General features: G+C 44.9%; 1 long non-coding RNA gene across 1 annotated transcript; it reads left to right on the top strand.

Annotated features, from left to right (window-relative positions):
* The first annotated feature begins 1,115 nt into the window (after positions 1 to 1,115).
* On the top strand, positions 1,116 to 19,236 carry LOC116474699 (uncharacterized). The gene is made up of 3 exons (XR_004249738.2): positions 1,116 to 1,772; positions 4,705 to 4,818; positions 18,130 to 19,236. It is a non-coding gene; the product is annotated as an uncharacterized LOC116474699 (long non-coding RNA).
* The last annotated feature ends 380 nt before the right edge of the window (positions 19,237 to 19,616 follow it).

The following is a 19,616-nucleotide window of genomic DNA, read 5'->3' as shown; positions in this document are numbered from 1 at the left end:
CTTGAACCCAGGAGGTGAAGATGGCAGTGAGCCAAGATCGTGCCATTGCACTCCAGCCTGGGTGACGGAGCAAAACTCCATCTCTCTCTCTATATAGATATATATTTTTTATTGTATTATGTAATTATAATTATATATATAGTATATAATTATAATTTATATATTATTAATATATAAAATTATATATATTATATATATATAATTTTTTGAGAGACAAGATCTTGCTCTGCCACCCAGGCTGGAGTGCAGAAGCATGATCACAACTCACTGCAGCCTCAAACTCCTGGGCTCAAGCAATCTTCCCACCTCAGCCTCCCAAGCAGCTGGGACAACATGGGCACGCCACCACACCTGGCTACTTTTTACAAATACTTTTGGAAAGACGGGGTCTCACTATGTTGCCTAAACTGGTCCCAAACTCCTGATCTCAAGTGGTCCTCTTGCCTCAGCCTCCCAAAGCACTGGGATTACAGGTGTGGGCCACTGCACCCAGCCCTATGCTTCTCAAGTCTTGATGCTAATCTGGAAACAGAAAGATGACCTTCACAGACTGATGCCACCGGGCAAGAGGTAGGTAGTCTGCTGCCTCCTGGACACGTTCTTCCTACCCAGGTTTCTGCTGATAATGCTGGATATTCAAGTGCCCATCCAAAGGCTCATTGGTGACCCCGGGCAGCCTGTGACCAGGCACAAACATTTACGGAGCCGCTCGCCTGGAAGAAATGAGACTTGAGCCTGAGAGACCAACTGCTTCCACCTGGTGGTATCCAGGAGCCGCTGGTACAGGAGTTCAGGACCACATACTCCCTAAGGACCCAGTTAAGTTTCTCAGCACTGGTCTGTCTGAAACCAAGGCTGAGAATCTAGAACAGCAAGAGAAAATTCTAGGCTAGAAGTTCAGGAGAAAGGAACTGTTATCAGGTTGTGAAATACAGGATCAAAGCCAAACACAAGATGTCACACAGAAATAAACTGAAGAGCAAGCAGTGCAGAGCCAGGAATGAAATGGCCCCGACTTAATGGTCTAAATTCAAGGTGGCGAGTCAGAGCTAGGGCCCGTTTAGGAAGCATGAATGCCCGGGCAGGATGTAAAACAAGACAGGCTGACCTGCGGGTGGCAATTCCAAGGCAGCATTTTTTTATCCACACTCAACAGCTCAGTATTCTCTCCTTTACTCATCTAAAAATTAAGAAATTTTTGGCCAGGCATGGTGGCTCATGCCTGTAATCCGAGCACTTTGGGAGGCTGAGGCAGGTGGATCACTGGAGGTCAGGAGTTCAAGGCCAGCTTGGCCAACATGGCAAAACCCCGTCTCTACTAAAAATACAAAAATTAGCCAGGCGTGGTGGCAGGTACCTGTAATCCCAGCTAGGGGAATTGGTTGAACCCGGGAGGCAGAGGTTGCAGCAAGCTGAGATCATACCACTGTACTCCAGCCTGGGCGACGGAGCAAGACTCTGAAAAAAAAAAAATTCCAGTAATTGGAAAGGGGAATTAGAATTTTAGCTTCCTTGAAACCCTGAACATTTAGCTTCCTATGAAACCCAAGCATGCTCAATCTCTTTCTCTTCCGTTAGGCAAAAGGACTTGTAAGTATCATGCTCTTTCTCTTTGAAGAGCTGGAGAAATCAGAGGCTCTGAACCTCATGGAAGAACTCACAGGCAAACCAGGCAAAAGCCGGAGTTTCAACTTCAGTCAGCTGGTCTTCACTTTATCTTACGCTGCCTTTGCCCTCCAGAGAGGTTTGGTTCCCAAAAAAATCTCCGAAAGGTAAAGCCATACACACATCATTTATTTTAACATTACCCAAATGGAGAGAAAGAAAGAGGAAGTGCAGAAGGCTAACCGGGCCACCCTATGCTGATTCGAATGAGGGGGAAGTGTGGAAGCAAGAAAGCATCTGATGAAAAATGGGGGTGCAAAGCATTCGATCCAAAATCGCCTGCTAATCTCAAGTCTGAGGGGAATTTTAGTTTGACTGTTAGATTCCTAGTAGCTGCTGTCCTATCCCCTATATATGCCAAAAGTTGGGGTGATGGCTGAGCCCAGCGCCTCCTTCTCCCAGCGACTCCCTCGCCCAGCACTTTGGGAGGTTGAAGTGAGCCCAGGAGTGGGAGGATCACTTGAGCCCAGGAGTTCAAGACAAGCCTGGGCAACATAGTGAGACCCCATCTCTACAAAAACTAAAAAAATTAGCCAGGTGTGGTGGTGCGTACCTGTGGTCCCAGCTAAATTTGGGAGGCTGAGGTGGGAGGATTGCTTCAGCCCAGGAGGCTGAGGCTGCAGTGAGCTATGATCACGTCCCTGTACTCCAGCCTGGGCAACATAGTGAGACATTGCCTCAAAATAAATTTTAAAAAATACAAATTAAAATGTACAAAGCCAAAGTTGGGGTGATGATATGCACTCCAATGTTGAAAGAATAAATAAAAGAATGAAGGTACCAACCAATCAACAAAATTTGGAAAGTTGTGTAACATCATCAAAAGGATTATCTTAAGGTACAAGTTAAAAAGTGGCCTCCTGTCATATCATTTCAGGAAGTCAGAGACTACACACACACTCAGGAGGAGCAGCTGGAGAATGGCCTTCTAAAATGCCCATGCTCCCTAAGCTACTGGCTTACTAACATTTCCATTACAAACTCTAAATATTTCAGAGGTAGTTTTCCAACACCACCATCTTCATGGGCAGACCCATGGTGGCGATACTGGAGGGGCGGATATGGTGACACACTGTAGACAGTGGAGGATGGGAGGATAGTGGCCTTTAGGTTTTGCATTTCTTAACATTTAAAGAGGAGTTCATTTTTGCACACTCTACGAATATTTTCTCAAGAGCGGCTGTGGTTTCCCACAGTTTTGCTAAGGAGTTGCACATAGTCAAGCACGCTTTCATGTTACTTGTTTTTGAAAAATACAGTATTCTAAGAGTTTTCTCCTGAAATATATGTGAAAATCCTGGAGTCATGTTTGATCTTTAAAAGGCAAACTTTAAACTTCTCTGAGTTTGCTTGTTCCAAACAATAAACAATTCTGGAAAAACTAAGTGCAACTTGAAACATGAAGCATAATTGTAGGTGTTAAACAATCCAATATACTCATTGAGAAAACAGGAAAAGATATACTTAGTTGTATAAGGAATTCACTTACAATTTCATCATGAATATTGGAAGCAATTTTAATTTTAAAATGGCAGTATTTCTGCACAACCGCATCCATAATCCATATGGTTAAAAAAACAAAAATATTTCCTAAGCTGTTCATTAATTATCATAGCCATAAAACAATTCTTTTTACTAAGGAAGGATTACATTTTTTATTAACTCTTTTTCTTTCTTTTTAGAGACAGAGTCTCACTCTGTCACCCAGGCTGGAGTATAGTGGTATGATCATAGCTCACTGCAGCCTCTAACTCCTGGGCTCAAGTAATCCTCCTGCCTCACCTTTCCGAGTAGCTGAGACGACGGGCAAGTGCCATCAAGCCTGGCTATTTTTTTTTTTTTTTTTGAGAGAGTCTCGCTCTGTTGCCCAGGCTGGAGTGCGGTGGCATGACCTTGGCTCACTGCAACCTCAGCCTCCCAGGTTCAAGCGATTCTGCTGCCTCAACCTCCTGAGTAGCTAAAATTACAGGCGTGAGCCACCACACCAGGCTAATTTTTTTGTATTTTCAGTAGAGACGGGGTTTCATCATGTTGGCCGGTCTGGTCTCGAACTCCTGACCTCAAGTGATCCGCCTGCCTCGGACTCCCAAAGTGTTGGGGTTACAGGCGTGAGCCACAGCGCTGGGCCTTGACTAATTTTTTTAAGTTTTATTTTTGTAGAGACAAGGTCTTACTATGTTGCCCAGGCTGGTCTCAAACCGTGAGCTCAAGTGACCTTCCCACCTCAGCCTCCCAAAATACTGGGATGACAGGCATGAGCCACCATGCCCAGCCTCTATCAACTGTTAAATGGTTGGTTAAAAGATCAGAAATATTGTTTGATTGATGTTATATGTTATAGGTTGGCAAGGTTATTTTCTTTTTTTTCTTTTTTTTGTTTTTTTTTTTGAGACGGAGTCTCGCTCTGTCACCCAGGCTGGAGTGCAGTGGTGCGATCTCTGCTCACGGCAAGCTCCACCTCCCAGGTTCACGCCATTCTCCTGCCTCAGCCTCTGGAGTAGCTGTGACTACAGGCACCCGCCACCATGCCCGGCTAATTTTTTTTGTATTTTTAGTAGAGATGGGATTTCATCATGTTAGCCAGGATGGTCTGCATCTCCTGACCTCATGATCCACCCACCTCGGCCTCCCAAAGTGCTGGGATTACAGGCGTAAGCCACCACACCCAGCCTGCAAGGTTATTTTCAATGCCATCTTTTGGTTCAGACCTTCCAAAGCTCTGCCAAAGCCCCAATTTTTCTTGAACTTTCATCCCATCCTAGACCACCATGCTGAAACTCAGACCTCAATCTCAGATCCTGGGTTTTCTAGCTGGAGTTGCCCTTCCTGCCTCTCCTTGCTACTCCTGGAACCCCAAAGCAAACCAGTCTCTTAGGGCCAGCTCACTTCCCATACTTTCTGGACCCCCTTCCTCAACTCCTCACCAGCCCACTCAGCATGGTGTGGTATAATTTGTATCAACTGTATGTCCTGCCACCGGAACAAGGTTATCCTCCCAGTGGGCAAACCATGGTGTATTCTTTCTTTAATTCCCCGTAGGTGCCCAGCTATGACGTCCAGCACTTCATTTGGTGATTCGAAGACCTGGGTTAAAATACCAGCTCTGCCATTTCATTCAAGATTCCCCTGAATTCACATTTATTGGACACTATGGTATGTCGAAACTGTGCTCTGATGAGGGAATGAAAAGCTGAGTCAGGTGTGGCTACTGCTTTCAAGGTGCTGCAGACTTTGTTGTGTTCCCCCAAGTTCATATGTTGAAGGCATAACCTCCAGTGTGGCTGCATTGGCAGATAGGGCCTCTAAGTGGGTAGTGGAGGTTACATGTGTCATCAGGGTGGGGCCCTGCACCGATAGGATTAGTGTTCTTATAAGAAGAGATACCAGAAAGAAAACAAAAAGAAAAAGAAAAGACAGTCCAGGTGCAGTGGCTCTCACCTATAATCCCAGCACTTTGAGAAACTGAGGCAGGAGGATTGCTCAAACCCAAGAGTTTGAGACCAGCCTGGGCAATATGGTAAGACCCCATCTCTACAAAAACTTTTTAAGAAAGAAAGAAAATGGCCAGGCGCAGTGGCTCATGCCTGTAATCCCAGCACTTTGGGAGGCCAAGGCAGGCAGATCATGAGGTCAGGAAATCGAGACCATCCTGGCTAACATGGTGAAACCCTGTCTCCACTAAAAATACAAAAACAAAATTAGCCAAGCGTGGTGGTGCATGCCTGTAGTCCCAGCTACTTGGGAGGCTGAGGTAGGAGAATGGCGTGAACCTGGGAGGCAGAGCTTGTAGTGAGCCGAGATGGCACCACTGCATTCCAGCCTGGGTGACAGAGTGAGACTCTGTCAAAAAAAAAGAAATAGAGAGAGAGATAAGAAAGAAGAAAGAAAGAAAGAAAGAAAGAAAGAAAGAAAGAAAGAAAGAAAGAAAGAAAGAAAGAAAGAAAGAAAGAAAGAAAGAAAGAAAGAAAGAGAAGAATCAGGTGTGGCTACTGGTTTCAAGGTGCTGCAGACTTTATTGTGTTCCCCCAAGTTCATATGTTGAAGCCACAACCTCCAGTGTGGCTGCATTGGCAGATAAGGCCTCTAAGTGGGTAGTGGAGGAAGAAAGAAAGAAAGAAAGAAAAAAAGAAAGAAAGAAAGAAAGAAGAAAGAAGAAAGAAAGAAAAGAAAGAAAGAAAGAAGAAAGAAAGAAAGAAAGAAAGAAAGAAAGAAAGAGAGAAAGACAAAAGACACCAAAGCTAATTATTTCTCTCCAAGAACACATACAAAGGAAAGGTCTTACGAGGTCATAGCAAGAAGATGGCAGTCTGCAAGTCAGGAAGAGAGCCCTCATCAGAAACTGCATCCCTTTCTCCAGAATGTGAGAGATAAATGTCTATTGTTTAAGCTCCCTAGCTGTGGTACCTCATCATGGCAGTCCAAGCTGACTAAGACACATGAAGATCAGAGCTTAGAAGCAGGAACAGGCCAGTTGGGTGGGGCAGCTGTTTTGTTTGCAGGACGTGTCTCAGCTCACATCAGGTTGGTAGGTCCTCCTCTGCAGCTGTTGTGACCATGAAGCAAGCAGGCCCTCAGGAACCTGGCCTTACTGCCAGGCCTCACAGGGGGAGTCGAGGGACAGGATGGACACACTCTGTGTCCAGAACATGGGTAACGACTAGTAAACAGGTCGATGGGAGACTAGGGTGACAAGTGACCAGGAAGTCTGAAACTACTGAAGCCTGTGCGGATCTACTGAAGGGATTTGACAGGGAGACGATGTGGTCCCAGCCCTAGAGAGGCCAGCCTGGGCTGCTGTGTGGTCCCCGAGACCCTGGCCTGAGGGTGCACCAGCCCCAGCATCAATCAGCTCTCAGGGTGTTTCTAGGATTCAAGGCCCTCATGGAGCCCCTGAAAGCAAGGCTCACTTTCCTAAGCTCTTCAAAGCTCAAGGAGCAAACGGCAGACCTGAGCCATCCAGCAATGCTCTCAGCATGGGCCTGCTTAGCCTGCTCCCTCCTCAGCCAGTTTGCCCCAGAAACTAAAAATAAAATTGACAACAGAAGAGCATTAAACAGAAAATCTAGCAGAGGGAGGAGCAGAGGCTTTGAACAAGGACAACTGGCACACACCGTGGTCACCTCTGGTTGTCCTGTCCTACCTGGGCGCTGGGAGTTTATGGATGGATATTCACTGGAGCGCCTGCTCTGCCAAGAGATAACTCAGCTTTCCTCTAAGCCTGTGGTTTTATCTTTTTTTGTTTGTTTACTATTTCTTCCTCCTCTGCTACATGAGAACCATTTCGCTGTATCTCCAGTTCAAACTCCCCAAAGCGAGAATCTAATTTGGTCTTCAGACCCTCTTTGAAGGGCTGTTGGATGGTCCTGCCAGCCTGTGAGCTGGCTGTCCTGGCTCCCTGGTAGTGACCCGTGGGCAGAGCCCTTTTCCTGCAAGGGGGTGGTGAGAATCCAGGCACAATGGGGCAAGCCTGCCCTGCCTGTATTGGGCAGAATGTACTCAGCTGCTTGGAAAAGAATAGCCACATACAAGGCGTCTCTACTGCTGTGAGCTCATTTTCCATAGCAAGAAGCCTGCGGGTGGTTAGTCCTAGAACTCAGTGGCTCTGTGACCCCACAGAGGATATTTTTCCATCTGCCAAGTGGCTGGACAGTAGTTGCAGCAGTTCAATGAATACATCAAATCCAAAGATTTCCTTGATGCTCCCCTACCCCCACCCTCAGGAGATGTATTGATGTCTCTTTGACAAAAGAGAGCCACAGTCCCACCTCTAGCTACAAGAGAAGCTGGTGGAGTGAGAAGCTGGTGTATACGACGTCCACAGGGGGAAGTGGATTCTAATGATAAGGGAGATGATGGAACACTGTGTAGGCAAATGTCTGCCATACAAAGTAAACAGTTAACTATAGCGTGGTACTGCAAGCACTCGAATAATTTGCTAAGACACTGATATGGTTTGGCTATGTCCTCAGGCAAATCTCACCTTGAAGTGTAATAATCCCCACGTGTCACGGGTGGGGCCAGGTGGAGATAATTGAGTCATAGGGGGCAGTTTCCCCATACTGTTCTCGTGGTGGTGAATAACTCTCACGAGATCTGATGCTTTTATAAAGGGGAGTTCCCCTACCCACGCTCTCTTGCCTGCCGTCATGTAAGACGTGACTTTGCTCCTCACGCGCCTTCTGCCGTGATCGTGAGGCCTCCCCAGCCATGTGGATGTGAGTCCATTAAACCTTTTTCCTTTATAAATTATGCAGTCTCAGGTATGTCTTTATTAACAGCGTGAGAACAGACTGATACACTCTTTGGGATAAGTCACATAACCTCTTCGAGGCTCAGATTCCTAAAATGAAAAATGAAAATGATAGTACTTACATCACAGAGGTGTTGTAGAGATTAATATGAAATAACGTATAAGAAAGTCTCCATTTCAATACTTAATAGGTAATAAACACACCTTGGCTCCTTCCTCCCCATCACCTACAGGGTAAATGCACAATAAATACTTGCTAACCAAATAAACATTGCTTATCTGGAACATTATCCTCTTGAATTTTGTTGGCTATTTGTAAAAAGAAAGAAAATCAAGTCGGCATGCAAACGAAAAGTAAACATGAAAAATTCAAAGGCTGGCAGGCTAGGAATTAATTTAAAATGCAATCATGCTTCATTGTATTTCAAAGAAAGCTAAATAAGTACATTGAAGCCTCTAACACATTTTCCCTCGATCGACTGATTACCCATTGTTTCCCTCCCTCGGATGGAAACCTTGGAATAATTTGCCATTTCTTCCTGCAACTGGCGCAGCTACACTCTTGATTTTCGGTTTGGTTTTGATTTGGTTTTTTTCCTCCGCTGGAAAGTCCCCAGGATAATCTGGATTTATTTCTCATCTGAAATAAAACACATTAACTGGCAGTATTCCCTTCATACTCCCTTCCTTACGAATGGTTCAAAACACTGTCATTAAAATCCATTGCTCTCACCTGCATCTTTGACAACATAATCAATGGATGCCTCCTCGGTAGAGTCAATGTAGTCACGTTTGATTTCGAGACTCTTTATCAAATTAGCCCTGATTATATCACCTCCCAGTTCCATTTAGGGATCCTTTCCCTGCCAATTATGCAAAAAGACATTTGGTTTCCTTCTTTCTCCTACAACTTGTCATCAGAGGCGCCTGCGACTCTATCCAAGATCCAAGAATTCTTCCTTTAATTCAGAATTCATCTCACAGCCCACTTCCTCCAGAAAACTCGCACCAGCAACGGTGTGAAGTCCTATCTGTCCCACAAAACAAGACCATCTGAACACTTGGCCTTCAACAGTCTGAACAACCAAGAGACAGCGATAAACCTTTTTCTCTGGAATGTAAACTCTTTCATGCTTGGTGAGATGCATGAGTGTAGTAATTTTACACATCTACCATAGCCGGTACTAAAAATTCACTCCAGTCATAAATCTTCAATCTGCCACCCAGTGCCAAACACCCACCTTCAGTTCTGGAGTTTCCAATGGCTTATGGGGCCTCCTCATACTCTAGGGCTTCTGGTTCCTCCAGAGTCAAGATGGTTAGGGAAGAGGGATTCATGAAAATGTATAACTGTTTTGTCTGTCTCTCTCTTTTTTTTTTTTTTTTTTGAAACAAGGTCTGACTCTTTCATCTAGGCTGGAGTGTAGTGACACATGGCTCACTGCAGCCTTAACCTCCTGGGCTCAAGCAATCCTCCTGCCTCAGCCTCCTGAGTAGCTGAAACTATAGCTGCATGCCACCATGCCCAACTAATATTTTAATTTTTTTTTGTAGGGCCAGGGTTTTGCCATGTTGCCCAGGCTGGTCTTGAACTCCCGGGCACAAACAATCCACCTACCTCAGCCTCCCAAAGTGCTGGGATTACAGGCATGAGGCGCCATACCCAGCCAATTTTTTTTTTATTTAGAGACAGAACCTTGCTCTGTCACCCCTCATCTCCCAGGCTGGAGTGCAGTGGCATGATCATGGTTCACTGCAGCCTTCAACTCCTGGCCTCAAGAGATCCTCCTGCCTTAGCCTCCCAAGTAGCTGGAACTACACGCACATGCCGCCATGCCCACTAATTTTTTTTTTATTTTTATTTTTTGTAGAGACGATGTCTTGCTATGTTGCCCTGGCTGGTCTTGAACTCCTGGCCTCCCGAAGTGCTAGGATTATAGGCATGAGCCACTGCACCTGACCAATATAACTTGTTTTACTGAGTCAGTGCAGATGTAATCTTCTCTGTTATCAATGCCTTGCTGTATGGCAGGCATCCAAATATTGGTTCTCTCATGGAGCTTTTGCACAAGTCTTTGGATGGCCCAAAAGTTCCCTGGCTGAATGATGTGCTGTGACTTGTAATCTTTTCTGCAAGTCCTTACACCTGGTCATGGACTCTACACTTCTTCTTACTGGACTTCCTCCTGCCTTCTTGGGCAGGATACCAGCAAGACAGCTCAAGCCCAGCCACCTTTCCTGGTCTCTGCTTGCCCCTTGGGACACTCACACAACTCTGATTACTCCCGCAAGCCTTTCATTCCAAAATTACCCAGGCAAGAAGCAAGGACCAGTCTCTATTTGCTCATCTATTCCCAGGCTTCTGAAGTAATAGATCTGGCTTTCTCAAGAACTCTTTCACTGAGTTCTGCAACAACATGAGAGCCCGTGTGGACCCATGAGTTTCTATATCATAGCAAGTGTCTAGATCAGGACTAAGAAGTCAGTCCTTTCCCTTCTCACCAGCATCCTCAGTCTCTAAGGTTCTCTTGAAGCTCCACACATGTAGCTTCACGGGAAGGAAAGGAGTAGCTCTCACTTTGAACCTGAGTGATTTTCTAATGCCTGGACTTCTATTATTGTAAGATGGGGAGAAGAAGAGGGGATTATTGGTCAATGAACTGGTCCTGCCAGCTCATAGGTGGTCCTTCAAATATGGGGATTTAGCACCTCTTATTCTCAGCGTTAGGGCTGTAGCCTCATTTTGGAGACAACATGAAATGTCCCATTGACATTCTGTTAAACACTGTTGTAATGCGTGTCCTTGCAAGTCTATCTTTGTGAACCTTTGAGAGTATGGCCAAAGGGTGAATTACTCATAGACACTGCTAAATTGTTTTCTAGGAAGGTTGCACCAGTTTGCACTTCCAAAATACTGCAGGAGCACATCCATTTCCCGACAATCTCCCCAAGCCCAGCTAGACATTCCTCAACCTGAAATATGGGACAGAGCTCTGGTTGGAAAGACCAACTCACTCCGTCAAAAGGCCAGATGAGTGCACCATTCTAGACATTTAAAAGCATCAAATGCCAAGTTTTTTTCGAGACAGGGTGGAGGAACGAGGGAGGATGGAAGAGAGAAGAGAAGGAAAGGGAAAGGGAGGGAAGAGAAGAATTATTTTTGGGATCTATTGCCGGGTATTGTGCTTTATCTCGAATTGCCTCATGGGGGCCAGGCTCAGTGGCTCACACCTGTAATCCCAGCACTTTGGGAGGCTGAGGTAGGCGGATCACTTGAGGTCAGGAGTTCAAGAACAGCCTGGCCAATATGGTGAAACCCCGTCTCTACTAAAAATACAAAAGTTGACATGGTGGCGGGCGCCTGTAATCCCAGCTGCTGGGCAGGCTGAGACAGAAGAATCACTTGAACTCAGGAGGCAGAGGCTGTAGTGAGCCGAGATCACGCCACTGCACTCTAGCCTGGGGGACAGAAGGAGACTACATCTCAAAAAAAAAAAAAAAAGAAAAGAAAAGAAAATTGCTTTGAATTATCTCGTGGCCAGGATGAGACGGAGGCAGGAGGTGAAGGTTTGTGCAGTTGGGCTCCTAGAAGTGAGCTCGTGCTGTGCTGTTCACTATGGTGAAACTGAGCCTCCTAATCTTTTTCTTTCTTTCTTTCTTTTTTTTTTTTTTTTTTTTTTGAGACAGAGTCTTGCTCTGTCACCCAGGCTGGAGTGCAGTGGTGCGATCTCAGCTCGCTGCAAGCTCTGCCTCCCGGGTTCACGCCATCCTCCTGCCTCAGCCTCCCGAATAGCTGGGACTACAGGTGCACGCCACCACACCTGGCTTATTTTTTGTATTTTTTTAGTAGGGACGGGGTTTCACCGTGTTAGCCAGCATGGTCTCGATCTCCTGACCTCGTGATCCGCCTGCCTCGGCCTCCCAAAGTGCTGGGATTACAGGCATGAGCCACTGCGCCCAGCCGAGCTTCCTAATCTTACCTCCAGTGATGCTACTTAGCTGCAGAGGTGTTGCTGACACACCGGCAAGCAGCAGGACGTTGTCTCTACACAACACTCTCGTCCTACACAACACTCTTGTCCACCCGGAGAAAGGCCCTCTTTTTTTTTTTTTTTTTTTTCAATTGAGACAGAGTCTCTGTCACCGAGGCTGGAGTGCAGTGGTGTGATCTCTGCTCACTGCAACCTCTACCTCCCAGGTTCAAGCGATTCTCCTGCCTCAGCCTCCCAAGTAGCTGGGATTACAGGCACGTGCCACCACACCCGGCTAATTTTTGTATTTTTAGTAGAGACGGGGTTTCATCATTTTGGTGAGGCTGCTCTCGAACCCCTGACATCAGGTGATCTGCCCGCCTTGGCCTCCCAAAGTGCTGGGATTACAGGCATGAGCCACTGTGCCCAGCTGAAAGGCCCTCTTTGAACAGAATATGTGTCCAGAATTAGTCAACATGGGATCTCTGACGTCCTCCAACACCCCCGGGGCACTGCCCTGACCATAACTGCTCGTTCACAGTGTCGTATGTTCTCATCCACTAACCAGGTTCCAGTTCTCCAGAAGCGCTGCTTCTCCAAACCAGCAGCAGCAGTATCTGTGAGGGAAATTTGTGTCTATCTTTTATTTTTCTTTCTCTGTTTTATTCCCCCCTTTAAAACTCAAGTTACTCAAAGGGACTGTGACTCAATATATTTGAACTTCTAGATAGTCAGACTAAACATTATGAAGTTCACTGTGTATTCAAGATTAAGAGCCATTGGACTTGGGGGACACTTTTTCTGTCACTGCCTTTGTTAGCCAATGCCACTCCCGTAGATCTGCAGGCCCCAGATAACAAACGTGGGGGCTGCAGACAGGACGTGGGGCTGGTGGAGACAGTGAGGTGCTGGCAGTCAGGATCCCAGGGTCTGGATCTGACTCCCCAAAGGTGTGTCTGTTTTTATCTTAGGAAAGGGGCATAACTCCCCACAAGCTTAGCAGCATAATTATATACAATTTAATTATTAAAGTAATAATATGAAATTATTTATTGTTACAGAATACATGTAACATACAATAATGTAGTATATAATTTATAATATAATTTTCTTTTGAGATGGAGTTTTGCTCTTGTCACCCAGGCTGGAGTGCAATGGCATGATCTCAGCTCACTGTAACCTCTGTCTCCCAGGTTCAAGCAACTCTTCTGCCTCAGCCTCCCAAGTAGCTGGGATTACAGATGCGTACCACCATGCCCAGCTACTTTTTGTATTTTTAGTAGAGATGGGGTTTTACCATGTTGGCCAGGCTAGCCTCGAACTCCTAAACTCAGGTGATCCACCTACCTCAGCCTCCCAAAGTGCTGCGATTACAGGTGTGAGCCACAGCGCCCAGCTATAGTATAATAATTATATATACTGTACAAAATAATAATCTTATTGGCAAGGAGTTCTTAATAACATCAAAAAGAATATTTTCCTTCCTTTTTTTTTTTTTTTTTGAGATAGTCGCCCAGTCTGGAGTGCAGTGGCACAATCTCGGCTCACTGCATCCTCTGCCTCCTTGTTTCAAGGGATTCTTCTGCCTTAGCCTCCTGAGTAGCTGGGATTATAGGCGTGCACCACCACACCTGCTAATTTTTGAATTTTTGGTAGAGATCGGGTTTTACCATCTTGGCCAGGCTGGTCTTGAACTCCTCACCTCGTGATCCACCTGCCTCAGCCTCCCAAAGTGCTGGGATTACAGGCGTGAGCCACTGCACCTACCCTCAAAAAGAACATTTTCTTAGGAGACTATAGACAGTAGTGAGCAAGGCCAAATGCAGTGGCTCATGCCTATAACCCCAGCACTTTGGGAGGCCAAGGCTGGAGGATTGCTTGAGGCCAGGAGTCTGTGACCAGCCTGGGCAACATAGCGAGACCCCATGCCTACAAAGAAATTTTTTTGTTTAGTTAGCTGCTTACCTGTAGTCCTAGCTACTAGGAAGATTGAGGTGGGAGGATGGCTTAAGCCCAGGAGTTCAAGGTTACAATGAGCTGTTATTACACCACTGCACTCCAGCCTGGGCAACAGAGCAAGAACCTATCTCAAAAAAAAAAAAAGTACTGAGCAAAATAAGAGAAGCCTGTAGGCTTTAGGGATACACAGACCTGGGTTTGTATTTTGTTTAAGGCATTTGTTTAGTGAGTTTGGATAAATTATTTAACCTCTCACGCTGTTTCACCTTGAAAAATGAGAAGAGTAAAGTAAACTTTTCAGACCATTGTAGGGATTAAAAATGAAGGTTTAAGGTTTCTGTTATGCAAGATGAGTAAGTGGTAAAGATCTGCCGTACAAGATTGTGCTTATAGTTAATAATACTGTAATGTGTATGCACTTTAAAATCTATTAAGATGCCAGGTGTGGTGGCTCACGCCTGTAATCCCAACACTCTGGGAGACCGAGATGGGAGGATTGCTTGAGCCCAGGAGTTTGAGACCAGCCTGGGCAACATAGTAAGACCCCCATTTACAAAAAATTAAAAATAAAAAAATTAGCCAGGCATGGTGGTGCGTGCCTGTAGTCTCAGCTACTGGAGAGTTGAGGTGGGAAGATCACTTGAGCCTGGGAGGTCAAGAGTGCAGGGGGCCGTAATCACGCCACTATGCTCCAGACTGGGCAGCAAGTGAGACACTGTCTTAAAAAATAAATTAATTAAAATAATAAATAAGGCCAGGCACGGTGGCCCACACCTGTAATCCCAATATTTTGGGAGGCTGAGGCGGGCAGATCATTTGAGGTTAGGAATTCGAGACCAACCTGGCCAACATGGCGAAACCCCATCTCCACTAAAAATACAAAAATTAGCTGGGCGTAGTGGTGTGTGCCTGTGATTCAGCTGCTTGGGAGGCTGAGGCAGGAGAATCGCTTGAAGCCGGGAGGGAGAGGTTGCAGTGAGTCGAAATCCTGCCACTGCACTCCAGCCTGAGCTACAGAGTGAGACTCTGTCTCAGAAATAATAATAATAATAATTAAATAATATACATTAAGAGGGTGAATTTTTAAGATAATATGTGTAAAACAGGTGTCTAATACACCAGGGGACTTTATTAAACAGTAGTTATTATTGTTAAAAATGGAAGAACTAGATATAAAAATCACCTTTTCTTTGTTTGTTTCACTTACCTTTCAGTGAGAGGAATGCCAACGTTAGCAAATAATTCCGATTTTGCAAGGATTTTTTGCTGTGACCTGAGACCAGAGAATTGCCGCTTGTTCCAGATTTTGCAAGTGGCCGGTTTGGCTGTAGATCAGATGGAACTACCCTTCCCAAATTACAGTTTCCCTTCTCCTGGCTGTTTATTCCTGAAGCTCGGTTTCTAGGGAGAGCTTACTGCTGGAACTCTGACCTTTAGGAAGCTGAACCTAGTGAAGTGTGGATTTGCAGCTTAGTGCTCCTGAACATTTGTTAACCTGAATTGGTCAAGTTCAGGCAAAGGAGTAGTTTATTTTTTCATTAATGAGTTTAGGGTTTGCGTGGTTGATTTTTTACATTTTTTGGATTTTTCCCTTAATATTTTATGAGGAAAATTTTCTTTATTTCCTTTAATTTTTAATTTCTGTGGGCATATAGTAGGTACATATATTTATGGGTTACATGAGCTATTTTGATACAGACATACAACGTGTAATAATAACATCAGCCTAAAAGGGGCATCCATCTCCTCAAGCATTTATCCTTTATGTTACAATCAAATTATACTCTTTTGGGTATTTTTAAATGTACAATTAAATTATTGACTATAGTCACCTGTTGTGCTAGTAAATACTAGGTCTTATTCCTTCTGACTATATTTTGTATCCATTAACCATCCCCTCTTTCCCCCCACTCGCCCCCCACCGCTTCCCAGTCTCTGGTAACCATCCTTCTACTCTCTGTCTCCATGAGTTCAATTGTTTTGATTTTTAGATCCCACAAATAGGTGAGAACATGCGAAGTTTGTCTTTCTGTGCCTGGCATATTTCACTTAACATAATGACCTCTAGCTCCATCCACGTTATTGCAAATGACTGGATCTCATTCTTTTTTATGGCTGAATAGTACTCCATCGTGAGTATATACCACATTTTCTTTATCCATTCATCGGTTGATGGGCACTTAGTTTGCTTCGAAATCTTGGCTATTGTGTTACAATAAACATGGGAGTGCAGCTATCTCTTTGATATATTGATTTCCGTTCTTTGGGGTATATACTCAGCAGTGGAATTGCTGGATCATATAGTGGGTCTATTTTTAGTTTTTTGAGGAACTTCCAAACTGTTCTCCATAGTGGCTAATACTAATTTACATTTCCACCACCAGTGTACAAGGGTTCCCTTTTATCCACATCCTCACCAGGATTTGCTATTGCCTGACTTTTGACTTTTGGATAAAAGCCTTTTTTTTTTTGGAGACAGAGTCTCACTCTGTCACCCAGGCTGCAGTGCGGTGGCGCGATCTCGGCTCACTGCAACCTGTGCCTCCCGGGTTCAAGTAATTCTCCTGTCCTCATCCTCCCTAGTAGCTGGGACTACAGGCATGCACCACCACACCCAGCAAATTTTTTATTTTTGTTTTTTGTAGAGGCAAGGTCTCACTACACTGCCCAAGCTGGTCTCAAACACCTGGGCTCAAGCAATCCTCCTTCCTCAGCCTCCCAGTGTGCTGGGATGACAGGTGTGAGCCACTGCACCTGGCTTTTTTTGCTTTTTAGTCAGGTTTGCTTCTCTCTTTAACTGTCACATATTCTGTTTTTGAAGGAGTGTGAACAACCGTGTGCTCACATATAATTCCTGGAAGAAATCTCTGTTTTCAGAAGAAACAAGTAAAACTATCTCTCCTTCCTATCACTGTACTTTGAGTTTTTATGAAAATCTATGTTAAGGAGAAATTGTGTGCAACTAGACTATTAAAAGGTCCTAAGCCAGGTGCAGTGGCTCACACCTATAATTCTAGCACTTTGGGAGGCCAAGGTGGGAGGATTGCTTGAACCCAGGAGTTTGAGACCAGCCTGAGCAACATAGACCCTGTCTCTATCAAGTATTAATAATTTTTAAAATTAGCTGGATGTGGTGGTGTATGCCTGTAGTTCCAGCTGCTCCGGAGGCTGAGGCAGAAGGATCGCTCGAGCCCAGGAGGTAGAGACTGCAATGAGCCATGATCACGCCACTGCATGCCAGCCTGGGTGACAGTGCGAGACCCTATCTCAAAAAAAAAAAAATGTCCTGGAGGATATGTTAAGTGAAATAAAGCAGGCACAGGAGGATACATTCTTCATGTTCTTACTCGTGTGGAAGCTAAAAAAATTGATCTCATAAAGGTCAAGAGTAGAGCAGTGGTTACTAGCGGCTAGGAAGGGAAGTGGGGAGGGGGACTAGAGAGGCTGGTTAATGGATACAAGATTATAGCTGGATGGGGAATAAATTCTAGTGTTCTATAGCACTATGCAGATAATAGTTAACAATTTATTGTACACTTTCAAATAGCTAGAAGAGAAGGTTTTGAATGTTTCCAACGCAAAGAAAGGACAAATGTTTGCAGTGATTTTTTGGCAAATTACTCTGATTTGATCATTACACATTGTATATATATATTGAAATATCATACCACAGCCTATAAATCCCACGGGCTATATTATTAGGTGCCCACTAAAAACAACTTTAGGTTGAGGCGGAAAGATCTCTTGAGCCCAGGAGTTCGAAGCTGCAGTAAGCTGTGATTCTGCCACTAAACTCTAGTCTGGGCAACAGAGCAAGACCCTGTCTCAAAAAAGATATAATTTTAATTAAAAAAAACAAACAAACAGCTAAGGCCGGGTGCCGTGGCTCATGCCTGTAATCCCAGCACTTTGGGAGGCCGAGGCGGGCAGATCACTTGAGGTCAGGTGTTTGAGACCAGCCTGGTCAACATGGTAAAACCCTGTCCCTACCAAAAAATACAAAAATTAGCCAGGTGTGGTGGCACATGCCTGTAGTCCCACATACTCAGGAGGGTAAGGTGGGAGAACTACTTGAACCTGGGACCAGAGATTGCAGTGCACTGAGATTGCACCACTGCACTCCAGCCTGGGTGACAGAGTAAGACCCCATCTCAAATAATAAAAATAAAATTAAATTTAAAAACAGCTTTAAAAAGATATTAGGCTGGCAAACAGGGAAAAAAGGGGTGTCATAGATTCATTCATTCATTCTATAGCTCTGATGAAGTGTCCTCTTTGTTTCAGGCACTGTTTGGGTGACGGAGATACAGAGAGAAGCGCATGATGTATGATTCTTCAGGAGCTGCTGGGCCAGTGCCGGGATGATGGCAAACATATAAACCCTCAGCAGGGGAGGCAACACGGGACCTGTGTCCTTAGTGATGGCAGGGAGTAAGGAAAGGGCATTCAAGGGCCTGGTGCCTCCAGAGACGAGGAAGGGAGCCCAGGGCATATGGAGGGCCTGGAGAGGCTCAGGTCAGAGCTAAGACCAGAGGTACGGTGAGGCTATGGTGTGGAAAGGCCTTGAACACCAACCTAGGGGGATTTGACTTGATGTAGAAGGCAACTGGGAGCTGCACTGTTTCTAAGTCAGGGGATGAACATGCTCCGATTGCTATGGAAGAATTTTCCAAGCAGCGCTATTGAAAAGAGTGATGGAGCCTGGATGCAGGGAGACACGGCATCTGGAGGCTGCTGCAGCCCTTGGCGTGTATACAGCTGGCGCTCACCTCTTCCCCTCCTTTGTTTCCTCCTCCCTTTCCTGATTTTCCTCTATCTTCTTCCTCTTCTTTACCTACTGCCCTCACTTTCTTCATCAGTTACTTTCTCCTCCATCCTTTCTTCCTGAAAGGGCCAGAAGCTCTAATTGTGGACAGGCTAGAACAGATCCTTTTGCCTCCTTTAGTATTTCTACTTCGAGTAAAAATGTCCGATGAGACAGTGTACTTCCGTAATATATCATCCTTATCAATAAAAGAACTAATGAACTTTGGCAATAAACTATCCAGTGATATACTCGTGGGGGAAACCTGAACACATTTAAGGAGTTTGGCGAGCAGTGCAGTTTCAAGGTGACCCTATTTATAGAATGGAGGCACCCTCCACCTCCTAAATGAACACATACTTCCATCTGCTGTGGCATTGTTCTGCTTCCTCTAGAATTTTCCTTGGCATCACTCACAAGCCCCAACTTGTCGGACGGGGACAAGACACAGACTCACCAACTGTGAAGTTCTGAAATGCAGCTGATCTGCAATACTCACTGTGGCACCAACCTGCTGGTTTGAACAAGTATGAAAATCTTTTAGCAGAATACCAAGCAATAGGAGGTGGAAATTACCGTCACAGTGACCATGAGAAAAGCTTCTCCAATGCACAGTTGCAAAAGGTGCAGGATAGTTACAGGGTTCCTCAAAAATTAAAAAGAAATGGAGTCACTTAAAAAATGAAATAAAATCCAGCCAGACTCTAAAGCAAACTAGCTAGCAAGAATAGACAGACAGTGTATTGCAAAAGTAATGGGCTTTGCTTTTGTGAACCCAGAATGCAAAGTGCAAACTAATGGTTTGGCATGAGTCTTTTTCAGACATACCAGATATACAGATAGTGATCGTGACAGTAAAAAAAGGAGTGTCTTTAAGAATTTTTTTTTCTTTTTTTTTTTTTTTTTTGAGACAGAGTCTTGTTCTGTCACCCAGGCTGGAGTGCAGTGGTGCCATCTCGGCTCACTG

This window comes from Hylobates moloch, unplaced genomic scaffold (assembly GCF_009828535.3).
Source record: "Hylobates moloch isolate HMO894 unplaced genomic scaffold, HMol_V3 SCAFFOLD_2, whole genome shotgun sequence".
NCBI lineage: Eukaryota > Metazoa > Chordata > Mammalia > Primates > Hylobatidae > Hylobates > Hylobates moloch.
This window is presented reverse-complemented; position numbering and strand designations above follow the sequence as displayed.